At 49.8% G+C, this 10,545-nt stretch overlaps 1 pseudogene; it reads left to right on the forward strand.

Annotated features, from left to right (window-relative positions):
- The first annotated feature begins 1,837 nt into the window (after positions 1–1,837).
- Positions 1,838–1,995, forward strand: LOC125174106 (uncharacterized; annotated as a pseudogene).
- The last annotated feature ends 8,550 nt before the right edge of the window (positions 1,996–10,545 follow it).

A 10,545-nucleotide genomic window follows, 5' to 3' on the forward strand; every position in this document is an offset into this window, starting at 1 on the left:
TCAATAGCTCAACCAATAAACCTTCACTCAAACCACCATACAACTGAACCCAACAGCCAGATTCCAGATACAGAATTTTTTAAAAATTTTTTTAACATTTATTTATTATTGAGAGACAGAGGGACACAGACCATGAGCAGGGGAGGGGTAGAGAAAGGGGGCGACACAGGGGGCGACCTGGAGAAAGCAGGCTCCAGGTTCCGAGCTGTCAGCACAGAGCCCGATGCGGGGCTTGAACTCACAAACTGTGAGACCATGACCTGAGCCGAAGTCGGTCGCTCAACCAACTGAGCCACCCAGGCGCCCCGTAGATACAGAACTTCTAACTAAGCTACAGATCTAAGAAGTTTCTAAGCCAGGACTTATAAGCAATATAGGGGGCTTTCTGGGTCTGGACTGGCCATAACCAAACAAATCTGGCCAAGAAACCCCCGTTTTGTTTTGGTTTTTTTCTTGAACACCTCATAGGATTGACGTGTCTAGGAACACACCTTGGTAAATGTGCCTTAGAGGCACTACTAGCCTGTCTTCACCATAAGGGAAGAAGCACCTTGTGATCGCCACCGGTGTTTTGTGGTCCTTTTGCTTATAAAGCACCTCTGGGCATCCATCCCACCCTGTGACTCTCCCAACCTTCCCCTGCATGGCGAGACTAACATGGCCACTCCCCACTGTGTAGATGATAGAAGGCAGAGAGGGCACTGGGTGGAGATCCTTGAGACGTGCATTCGACATTTTGCTCTGCCAGCTACTATTCGTGGGATGCATATCTCCGACACAAGAGGATCAATCGCACAAGGTTACTGACAGGATGAAATGAAAATGTGTGTTAGAGCGCTGTGTAAAACCCATTACTTGCCACGGATGCTTGTTGGACCCATGCTGTGTGGTTCTCCATATTGAACAGCTACTGTTCACTGGGAGCCATATGGGAGCCATGCATTGTACTTGGCACTTCCTGTACGTTATTTTCACAATGACCTTGCGGAGTTGGTGATTATAATCCCCATTCTATAGATGAGGGAACAGAGGCTCAGAGATCTGAAATTCTCCCAAGTTAAATACCTAAAGTGACAGAAAACTTGAACTGAGTCTCACCACAAGAAAAAAAATTCCACAACTGTCTACGGTGACGGCTGTTAACTAGACTTACTGTGGTGAGCATTTTGCAATATATACAAATATCACATCAATATCACATCAAATATCACATAATGTCGCATGTCAATGATACCTTAATTAAAAAAAAAAAAAGAAAACAGAAAAACTTGAACCCAGAACCAAATTCAACACCTACGTTCCATGCTCTTTAAATTTTTTTTTTAACGTTTTTTATTTATTTTTGAGACAGGGAGAGACAGAGCATGAACAGGGGAGGGTCAGAGAGAGGGAGACACAGAATCTGAAACAGGCTCCGGGCTCCGAGCTGTCAGCACAGAGCCCGACGCGGGGCTCGAACTCATGAACCGTGAGATCATGACCCGAGCCAAAGTCGGCCGCTTAACTGACTGAGCCACCCAGGCACCCCGTTCCATGCTCTTGCAGGATCAAGATGCTAGTTCCAGACAAAAAAAAAAAAAAAAAAAAATTAAGATTTTATTTTATTTTACGTTTTTAAGTAGGCTGCACACCTAACATGGAGCTCGAACTCACGACCCTGAGATCAAGCGTCGCAGCCTCTACCGACTGAACCAGCCAGGTGCCCCCCCCAACCCAAAAAAATGTTAAATAAAGCCTACCTCATAGGCAAAAACAAGCCAAAACAAATGAAAAAGATATCAATTTCAGGCTACGCTGTATGTCGTTCTATATAATAAAGATTAACAGTAATAATGTTACCGCTTCTCGGCCTTTCGGCTAAGATCAAGTGTCGTAACAGTAATTAATGTTAATTGTTAAAATTAAAAGGAGGGGCGCCTGGGTGGCTCAGTCGGTTGAGCGTCCGACTTCAGCTCGGGTCATGATCTCACAGTCTGTGAGTTCGAGCCCCGCATCGCGCCCTGTGCTGACAGCTCAGAGCCTGGGGCCTGTTTCAGATTCTGTGTCTCCCTCTCTCTCTGCCCCTCCCCCGTTCATGCTCTGTCTCTCTCTGTCTCAAAAATAAATAAAACGTTAAAAAAAATTAAAAAAAATAAATAAATAAAATTAAATTAAAAGGAGCAAGTCGCTATTAAAACAAACGTGTCCAGAGTGAAGTTCCACAAGTGACTGCTGTAACAAGTCTCTTTCCTCCCTGTCTCCGGTTTTCCTCCTCAGGAAAGCAGAGGAAATCGCCACGATTTCCCAAGGCTGTTGCAAGAAGCAAATTGACCTGGAATATTCGAAAGCAGCTACCACAGTGTCTGGCACTCGGCAGACGCTCAATAAGTGTAGCTGAATGAGATTCCTTGTAGCTTATAATCTAGCAATGACACGCCAAACACGCTGTAGATATACTGATTTTTTAAACCCCGAACATAATACCAGGGCTGGCATCTGGGCTCATTTTGTGATCGTGTTTCAAAATCAAGGGGTAAGGGGCACCTGGGTGGCTCAGTCCGTTAAACGTCCCGCTCTTGATTTCAGCTCGGGTTGTGATCTCACGGTTCATGGGATCGAGCCCCGCGTCGGGCTCTGCAGTGACAGTGCAGAGCCTGCTTGGGATTCTCTCTCTCCCTCCCTCTCTCTCTCTCTCTCTCTCCTCCAAAAATAAATAAATAAACTTAAAAAAAAAGTAACATAAATCAGGTAGACATGAGGGCAGGGTGGGGGCAGGCATAATGACCTAGGGGTTAAGAGCACCTCCCAGCCTAGTCAAATCCACCTACCAGCTTTGGGCCCTTGGGGAAAGTAGCCCCTCCACCGGCTCTGAGACGACAGGGTGCCCCACACGTAGAACCTCAACTGGCACGAGGGTGAGGGCTATATAAGCGCCCCGCCGCACCAGCTGTCTCTCCCTTTTCTGAACCCTTGTAACTCCTAAATGCCCAAGACAAGTTTGGGTAATTTTCATGCTTTGTTATTTTATTTTAGTGTGCACATGTTTTATCATTCCTGCCAGACCGAAGCAATTGGGAGGGCGGGATGGTGTCCAGTTGGACCCACACAAGGCTGACATCAGAGGAAGCTTCCAGAAGCGTTTGTAGAATCCGTGAGGAAACCGGTGAATTAGAACACAGCCTTGGAGTCCAGTTGTGAGTGGCACCCAGCGCTGTGTGCTTACCCCACCCGCGCAACCCCACGGCTGAGCCCACGGACCACACTGGTGCCCCTGGGTTTCTCTACTTCTCTCCTCTTATCCTGGCTACAGGGGTCCCAAAAGAGCACCTGTGCTCTAGAGAGGCTGACTGAGGCCACAGGGGTCCAGCAGCCGGTCCCCATAGCCCTGAAGCCAGCCGGGCAGCCAGCACTTAGGGCTACAGACCTGCTTGATGGGTGGGCACGTTAAGTGCTGGAAAGTACTTGCGATATTGAGATGTAAGAAAGTCCCCCCCACCCCAGCTCTCTGCAAGCCCACCATTGCTCTCCAGGCACCCTCTGGGACACACCTCTGAGAGAATTAGCACAGGAAGTCATTAGCTACAAAGTTTTCCATAGCTCAGGGTAGGAAAAGTAATCAAGGCCCCCAGGGAGCACAATGGGGCAGAGGAAAGAAGGCAAATTTCTGGAGTCTGGGGAGAGGGCTTGCTCTCTCTCCTCCCCAGGGCCCTGGTAGTTATTAGGGTCTGGCTCACAGGGTGCCAGAGGGGAAGGAGCCCCAGAGATCCCCAGCACCCAACCCTCCCAGGGAAATGACCAGAGATGGCAGACCATACTTTCTCACACCTGTTCTGAGCTCGTTCCTCACTCCTGTCTTCCCGTTCTTTCCCCAACCCCCTCCACTGATGTTCAACACATGGGCCATCCTTCCGGGAGGCTACCTGGCACGGCTGCCCCAGCTTGGGTTTTGGGAACAGTCAGACCTGATTTTAAATGTGGACTCTGCCAATTACCATCCGTGTGATGTTGGCCAAATTCCCTAACCTCTCTGGTCTTCCGCTCCCGATATTACTGCCTTCACAATATTGTTGAAATTGATGAGAGCCAATCACGTTGTCTCCAATGGTGCCCAGCACATCGTGAGTGTTCAGCATATTATTATTAGGGGGACACAGTTCCAGCCCTAGTCATACTGTACAGTCCCCCCTTGCCTCTGTTTCTATCTAACGGAAGCCAGCCAGAGTCACGACAAGGCATCAGGCCACCCCGAGTGGGTATGGGAAAGCAGGACAGTCCTTTCTGTTGTCTGGGTGACCTGGTGGAGGAGGGCCAGGGAGAGTTACAGGCTGAATGTTTAACTGAACCTCGTGTCTGTGTGCGTGTGCTGGGCGAGGGCATTTGCCAGCCAAGCCAAGCCATCCTCCTGCCCTCGACTCATCCCCTCTGGGTTAGCTGTCTCTCTTTTCCCCAGCCCCTGCTTGCTTTTCTCTAGTAAAGACCTTGGGGTCCAAGTAGAGGGGTTGGATGCTTGACTGGAGAAAAAAGCCTTGCAACACTGATCTCAGCAGTGATCAACAGTAATGGCAAACTTTTGAGGGCTGACTCTTTGCCTGGAATATTTCATGTCATTACCACAACCCTAAGTGAAAGGTGCTGTCATTATTTCTACTTTATAGATGATGACACTGAGTCTCAGAGAGATCCCAAAACTTTTCCGAGGTCAAATGGTTAACAAGTAGGGGTATGAGATTTCAATTAGTCTGATTTTAAGGCCCACTTACCATGAGCTCAATACATTACTAGGTACCTTAACTTAAAACGATTTCTAAACCTCATAGCAACCTTATGAGCTGGATATTTCCTTTTTACTATGAAGAAAACAAAGTTAGAAAGGGTAAGTGACTTACAAGGTCATGCAGCTCGTAGCTGAGGAGCCTGGGTCCAGATCTTAAGCCTGTGTATTTTCACAATTCCACACTCTACCCCAGTGCCTTAGCATCAGCAGCCCTTGGGGGTGCCTGGGTGGCTCAGTCGGTTAAGCATCTGACTTCAGCTCGGGTCGTGATCTCGCAGTTCACGAGTTCAAGCCCCACACTGGGCTCTGTGCTAATAGCTCGGAGCCTGGAGCTTGCTTCGGATTCTGTGTGTGTTTTTCTCTCTCTCTGCCTCTCCCCTGCTCACACTCTGTCTCTTTTTTCTAAAAAATAAATAATAAAACATTCAAAAAATTAAAAAAAATAGAAGATCCAGCAGAGCATGGAAAGGGGGACCCTGAAGAGAAGGGAAACTGACCTTGATAAGCACCTAGTATGGGTGACACTTTCACACAAGGCACCTCATTTAAGCCTCACAGCCATTCCATTAAGAGTGTATAATTAGCCCCAATAAGAAAACCAGGCTCAGAGAGGTCAAGTGACTCACTCAAGGTCACACAGCTAGAAGCCATAAATTCAGGATTCATATTGACTACTGGCTCCTAAGGATTTGCTTTTTCTCCTGAGCGTACCATCCACAACACTCCCCCTGCTGGCTTTGTAATTTTACTTTGTTCCCAACCCAACACCCATTTTCCTTTGCTCTGTGCTCTGGGAGACTGGACCTCTGGAGATGGTATCATAGGGCTCCCCGTGGTCTGCCTTCCAGTCTGAGTTAGATGAATAGGAAGCTTCAGCAGGAGATCCCCAAGCCATGAGAAAGAGGTTGGGGTATTTGTTCCACTCACTCCTCCCCTGCCCTGCTTGATTCTATGATTATGGCTCCTTCTGGTGGCCCCCTTGCAGGGCTCTGACTCTGACTGGTCCTGACGGTACCTTTCGCTAAGCACCTCTCTGGGCCTAGTTTTGGCAACAGCTCCCTGCTGTTGCTCTCTAGCTGCCTCGATGCCCCTTGTTGATTCTCTTAATGTTGTCTCACCTCTGCAAATGGTCTCTCCATTCATTTAACCTTTACCATCCCAGCTGAGCGTCCTGTTTCCTGCCGGAGCCTGACCAAGCCCCCTAGCATCCGCTGGAGCCTGCCCCTCTTGGACTTACTTGGGTGGAAGGCCAATGGCTTCTTGTTGGTAGGATGGGTCCAGGGCTTTCCCAAGCTAGTTAGTGGATAGACAGGATTGTGGCCAGGGCCTGGGGTGGCTCCTGGTGCTGTCCTTGCTTTGGGGCAGCTCAGTAATAAATAAGCTCTCAGCTTATTTATTTTGAGAGAGAGAGAGAGAGAGAGAGAGAGAGAGAGAGAGAGAGAATCCCAAGCAGGCTCCCTGCCGTCAGCACGGAACCCAACGCAGGGTTCCATCTCACCCACCATGAGACCATGACCTGAGCCAAGATCAGGAGTTGGATGCTTAACCCACTGAGCCACCCAGGCGCCCCTCCACTTCTTCATCTCTAATATATGGGGCTCGGCTAGAGGTTCTCCTTGCTCCCTCCCAGCCCCCTGGACACTATCCTCCTCCACTAACTAGCTTGGGAAAGCCCTGGACCTGTCCTACCAGGTCTGTAAGGTGCCACCCAGAGGGGGCAGAGGACTTGCTGTCCCTGTAAAGCAAGGCAATAGTGTAAGGATTCGGACTCCTGGATCTGAAATCAGCTGCTGGTTCCATGCTTTATTCTGCAGCGTTTTCCTTCACTGCTCAATAAATATTTCATCAGTGGTGACTCAAAATAATCACCCCCTTCCATGCCATCCCAGACACCTCACACCCTAGAAACTGTCACTGCTTTTTGACATATTCAGCCTCTTTGCCTCCCCAGGTCCTCATCTTCTCTGCAGCCGCGGGCTTTTCTCACGGGAGAGATCTGGATGAAAGCCCTACTCCCAGGTACTGGGGAGAAGCCAGAGGAGGGGGAGAGGAAGAAGACTGACCTTCAGGTAGAGACGGGCAAGCAGAGCTGCCTGTCCCCCTAAATACCAAGAGAAGATGAACAGGATGCTCTGGGAGGTCAGCCATCTTCTGGGAGACAAATACCTTCACGGATTAAATACATAATCCACCCTGGCAATCGAGGTCCTTGGAATAGTCCTAGCTGATCCTCGCACTGGGTTAGGAAAGCTAAGCTGCCCACCTCCCCCCCCCCCCCAACTTGGTGGATTTGGAGAAAGAGTTGGGGGTTGGGGCAGGATCGGGGGAAGTGGAGGAGAAAGGGCAGTGGGCTGGAGGCAGAGCAAAGGAAGACCTACCTGGTCAGGGGGTTATGCCCTTGACACTCTTGGGGTGCAAAGAGAAAGAACCATGGGGGACTACGGGAGCTGAGAGGTGGGTGGCCTGGTGTGCGTGGAAGGAAATGTAGCTTCCTCATTGCCTCTTGACCACTTCCTAAGAGCAAACACTCTTTCCTTTTTGTGCATTAGGAGGCCATGCGTGACAGCCGTGGAGAGAAGCCCCCAACAGCTCAGCTAGGGAAGCCCCTGGGAGCAAGTGGTGGGGAACAGCCTGAAACAGGGAGAGGAGCAAGGAGAGGTCGTGCACGTGTCCCCCGGCAAGGAAGCAGGCAGCTGGGATCTGAGGCAAGCTGGTCTAAGGAGAGGGCCTGGGGAGAAGCTGCTGGCAGAGGGCAAACGGGGTGAAACAAGGGGCGGGGTGTGGAGTGGGGGAACTGAGATTCATGTGTAAGAGGGGGCACTGGTCCTGCGTTTCCCTTTAGGCTTTTGTTGTTTAATGGAGTAACTCCTGGCCCTGGGGCAACTCAGAGAGTTTCTCTGGCTTGCAGTAGCAAGGTCACTGAATTGCCTTAAGATTCTGCTTGGCGTTTTTCCTTCTGAATTTCCTCAAATGGCCCAGCTTTTTTTTTTTTTTTTTTTTTAATGTTTATTTATTTATTTTTGAGAGAGAAAGTGAGAGAGAGAGCGAGCAAGCAGGGGAGGGACCAAAAAAGACTGGGAGAGAGAGAATCCCAAGCAGGCTTCACCTGACTCCAGGCTCAAACCCACGAACTGCGAGATCATGACCGGAGCCGAAGGCGGGCGCTTAACTCACTGAGCCACCCAGGCAGATCTGAAGGTAGCTATAATCACCTAGAGCTGCTCCGCCTCTGAAACCTTCATTTCAAACATGCCTCTCTCTGGTTGCAAATCTCCCAGTCTTTCAGCCTTGCCCTAAACTGGTCCTTCTTCCCCGGGACCTTCAGCCCTAACCCCCCTCTGAACTTCTCGGCTCCTCCTGACCTCGCTCCTCTCCTGACCCGGTCTCTACTCCTTGGTCTACCATCTGACCTAACGACCTTCACCGGCCTGTGTGGTCTGGCCCAGTGTTGATTTCCCATGGCTGCTGTCACCAAGAACCACAAGCTGCGGAGTTCATCGTCATACGGTTCTGGAGGCCACAAGTCCAAAATCAAGGTATTGGCAGAGCTGTGCTCCCTTTGAAGACGTTAGGGGAGAATCCTTCCTTTTATGGCTCCTGGTGGCTCCTGGGTGTTCCTCAGCTTGTCTCTAGTCCTGCCTCCACCTTCACGTGGCCTTCTTTCCTGTGCATCCGTGTCCTTCTGTGTCTCTTGTAATGACGCCAGTGGTTGGATTTAGGGCCCATCCTACTCCAGTATGATCTCATCTCAATTCTTACCTGACTTACTTCTGCGAACACTCTATTTCCAAGTGAAGTCACATCCTGAGGTTCTGGGCGGACAGCAGAACGTCAGGATGTGCCGGGAGGACACCATTTAACCCACAACAGAGCTCCTTATCCTTCCATGGCACCTGCCTTCCAAATCCCCAATCTTGGCTCGTCACCACAGTCAGCATCTCCCTTCTGACCTGGGGGCAGCTGAGTCCAACTCTTAGACCCCCCTGATTGCTCTCTCAAGGCTCCTCAGCCAAAAGAAGTCCTCCCATAGCTTCTTCCCTGCTCTCCCTCAGGAACCAGGCTGCACGGAGATAATGGAAGTCAGGGGGCAAGAGCTTCCTCGACTTCCAACCCTACAAATACATCCATAGTTTCACCTTTCCCACCTTTCTTCCAGCCCCTGTAAGGCCACAGGTGTCGCCCCACTTCTGGGAGGTTCAGTTGGATCCTCTCAACAGGTGCCTAGACTGCAGTAAATTATCCCGACTGCATTTTTCTGCTTCCAAATTCATCCCAACCCTAAGCCTCTCTTCTCATTCCACTCTGCTGCTTAGAAGCCACTCATTCATCCATCCATCTATCCATCCATCCATCCATCCATCCACTCGTCAAGCACCTGCTATGTGCCAGGGATTAGGCTAACCCCTGCCCACCACTCTGGCCTCGTTTCCCACAAGCCCCGAGATCACTGCCTTTTCAGAGCTGACAGTGGAGGAAGAGTTTTGTGCGGCTGTGCTATAGGATAATGCTCACATTCTTCAGGTCGTGGATAGCCCCCTTAATACCTAGCCATACCTTACCTTTGACCTCTGTCTTCTACAGCCCCTATCTCTAGCCAGGCCATTGTACTTCCATTCTGATTGAAATGCCTCTGCCTCCTGTCAGCTGAAAATCTAGGAGTCATCCTTAAAGATTTCCCGTTCTAACGCTGCTAACTCCTAGAGCCTTCCCTACAGTCCTGTCCTGGACCCCCTCTTTTTTGCCCCATAACTCCTATTGTGTGAATCATACTGCCTTGTGATGATTTGTTTACATGCCTGTCTCTCTTTTCACTTGAAGTCAAGGACAATATTTTATTCATTTTTATATCCTCTGTATGTGGAATGTATAGACATGTAATAAATATTTAAGCATTTAGGGTGCCTGGGTGGCTCAGTCAGTTGAGCGTCCGACTTCAGCTCAGGTCACGATCTCACACTCCGTGAGTTCAAGCCCCGCGTCAGTCTTTGTGCTGACAGCTCAGAGCCTGGAGCCTGCTTCAGATTCTATGTCTCCCTCTCTCTCTGCCCCTCCCCTGCTCATGCTCTGTCTCTTTCTGTCTTAAAAATAAATAAAAACATTAAAAAAAATATTTAAGTGTTTAATGAAAGAGGAGGTGGAAGAGTCGACCCAGCTGCAAGCTGAACCTGCCCGTAGAGTTGGAACTGCCCCACCTTACTCCACCCTGCCCCTGACCTCCGTGTGTGCTCTGCTGGGCTGCCCACAACAGAAGAGTGTCGAATGAATTCATGCAGGTGCTAGGGGTTGAACTGAGTCCCCCCGAAACTCACATGTTGAAGTCCTAACCCCCAGTGCCTCAGAAGATGACCTCATTTGGAGATAGGGTCATGACTCAGTAATTAGTCAAGATGAGGTCATACTGGAGTTGGACGGGCCCCCGATCCAACATGACTGATGTCTCTACAAAAAGGAGAAACTTGGATGGAGACCCCCACACAGGAAGGACACCTTGTAAGTGAAGGCAGGGATTGGGGTGACGCGTCCACATGCCATGGAAACCCAGAGATTGCCAGCAAACCACCAGAAGCCAGAGAAGAGGTATGGTACAGCTTCTTCCTCCCAGCCCGTAGAAGGAACCAGCCCTGCTGATGCCCTGATCTAGGCAGTCCATACATTTATGCTGTTCGAATCGTTCAGGTGAGGGCATTTTATTACGACGACCCTAAGAAACTAACACAGAAGATAAATGTGCTCACAGAAAATAGTAGCTTTCATTTCCAGAGCAAGGCCTTTCATCTTTCTCACCCTTGTGC

The sequence above is a fragment of the Prionailurus viverrinus genome, chromosome C1 (assembly GCF_022837055.1).
Source record: "Prionailurus viverrinus isolate Anna chromosome C1, UM_Priviv_1.0, whole genome shotgun sequence".
NCBI lineage: Eukaryota > Metazoa > Chordata > Mammalia > Carnivora > Felidae > Prionailurus > Prionailurus viverrinus.